Source organism: Lemur catta (assembly GCF_020740605.2).
Source record: "Lemur catta isolate mLemCat1 chromosome 10 unlocalized genomic scaffold, mLemCat1.pri SUPER_10_unloc_1, whole genome shotgun sequence".
Lineage (NCBI taxonomy): Eukaryota > Metazoa > Chordata > Mammalia > Primates > Lemuridae > Lemur > Lemur catta.
Window position 1 is genome coordinate 31,765 of NW_025423732.1, and position 2,647 is coordinate 34,411.

Consider the following 2,647-nt stretch of genomic DNA (forward strand, 5'->3'; position numbering starts at 1 on the left):
CTCTGCTGAGGCCCAGGTAACTTGCTATTTCCCATAGCTGGCACAGGAGCCTTGGAAGATAGGATTGTTTTCAGTATTATTTCACCATTTTTTCACCACTGTTTCAAGAACGGGAGCCCTTTTCAATCGTTAGCGGAAGAATCCTTCTTTGGAGATGAGATATTTTTCTGGGGTGGCAAGTGCAGGGCCTCTGTCAGTCCTGGGTTTGTTGGACTAGCGCCAGACATGAGAAGTGCGCCTTTGTGGGACAGGTGAATAGTGCGGATCCTGTTTCAGTCTAAAGACTGAAACAGGATCCACACTTTTCACCGTTCCTTTCAGAATCATTTCATTCATCAGCTAGGAATGGCGATTGCTTCTGCAGACCAATCGAAGGCTAGGCCAAAGTAACTCGATCTTTCCAAGAGGTGTGTGGCCCAACTTTTGTAAGAACCGCTAAGTGGAGAACTATTTGGTATTTTTCGTAAGCACTTTTAACCGTAATTGTCCTAAGGTTGGTCTCTGCATCCTTAAGCATACCAGAGTTTTCACAGACGAAACAGGCTGAGGCCCATTAATCTTGGCATTTCCAATAGTTGGTCCTAGAGACTACCAAGAAAGTGTTCTTTTAAGTATTATTCTGTTGTGGTTTCAGCATTATTTTCAGAACCCGAGCAGGGTTCTCGCATTAGCATAAGAATCCTGCCTGGTAGTTGAGATTTTATGGTGGGGTGTAAGTGCGGGGCTTCTGTCAGCCCTGCCTTTGATTTGTTTACCTCCAGAGTTGGAAAGTGCATATTTGCGTGAGATGGGAAAAGTGTGGATAATGCTTCAAATTTCATCCTGACACTTTGAAATGACCAGTGTGTTGGTAATTATTTGCCATTTCCATGGCATTTGGCCCCGTAATAGTCATGAGGTCGGTCTCTGCATCCTGAAGCCTATGATGCTTTTTGCAGAGAAACCTCTGCTGAGGCCCAGGTAACTTGCTATTTCCCATAGCTGGCACAGGAGCCTAGGAAGTTAGGATTGTTTTCAGTATTATTTCACCATTTTTTCACCACTGTTTCAAGAACGGGAGCCCTTTTCAACCGTTAGCGGAAGAATCCTTCTTTGGAGATGAGATATTTTTCTGGGGTGGCAAGTGCAGGGCCTCTGTCAGTCCTGGGTTTGTTGGACTAGCGCCAGACATGAGAAGTGCGCCTTTGTGGGACAGGTGAATAGTGCGGATCCTGTTTCAGTCTAAAGACTGAAACAGGATCCGCACTTTTCACCGTTCCTTTCAGAATCATTTGATTCATCAGCTAGGAATGGCGATTGCTTCTCCAGACCAATCGAAGGCTAGGCCAAAGTACCTGGATCTTTCCCAGAGGTGTGTGGCCCAACTTTTGAAAGAACCGCTAAGTGGAGAACTATTTGGTATTTTTCCTAAGCACTTTTCACCGTAATTGTCCTAAGGTTGGTCTCTGCATCCTTAAGCATACCAGTGTTTTCACAGACGAAACAGGCTGAGGCCCAGTAATCTTGGCATTTCCAATAGTTGGTCTTAGAGACTACCAAGAAAGTGTTCTTTTAAGTATTATTCCTTTGTGGTTTGAGCATTATTTTCAGAACCCGAGCAGGGTTCTCGCATTAGCATAAGAATCCTGCCTGGTAGTTGAGATTTCATGGTGGGGTGTAACTGCGGGGCTTCTGTCTGCCCTGCCTTTGATTTGTTTACCTCCAGAGTTGGAAAGTGCATAGTTGCGTGAGATGGGAAAAGTGTGGATCGTGCTTCAGATTTCATCCTGATACTTTGAAATGACCAGTGTGTTGGTAGTTATTTGCCATTTCCATGGCGTTTGGCACCGTAATAATCATGAGGTCGGTCTCTGCATCTTGAAGCCTATGATGCTTTTTGCAGAGAAACCTCTGCTGAGGCCCAGGTAACTTGCTATTTTCCATAGCTGGCACAGGAGCCTTGGAAGATAGGATTGTATTCAGTATTATTTCACCATTTTTTCACCACTGTTTCAAGAACGGGAGCCCTTTTCAACCGTTAGCGGAAGAATCCTTCTTTGGAGATGAGATATTTTTCTGGGGTGGCAAGTGCAGGGCCTCTGTCAGTCCTGGGTTTGTTGCACTAGCGCCAGACATGAGAAGTGCGCCTTTGTGGGACAGGTGAATAGTGCGGATCCTGTTTCAGTCTAAAGACTGAAACAGGATCCACACTTTTCACCGTTCCTTTCAGAATCATTTCATTCATCAGCTAGGAATGGCGATTGCTTCTGCAGACCAATCGAAGGCTAGGCCAAAGTAACTCGATCTTTCCAAGAGGTGTGTGGCCCAACTTTTGTAAGAACCGCTAAGTGGAGAACTATTTGGTATTTTTCGTAAGCACTTTTAACCGTAATTGTCCTAAGGTTGGTCTCTGCATCCTTAAGCATACCAGAGTTTTCACAGACGAAACAGGCTGAGGCCCATTAATCTTGGCATTTCCAATAGTTGGTCCTAGAGACTACCAAGAAAGTGTTCTTTTAAGTATTATTCTGTTGTCGTTTCAGCATTATTTTCAGAACCCGAGCAGGGTTCTCGCATTAGCATAAGAATCCTGCCTGGTAGTTGAGATTTTATGGTGGGGTGTAAGTGCGGGGCTTCTGTCAGCCCTGCCTTTGATTTGTTTACCTCC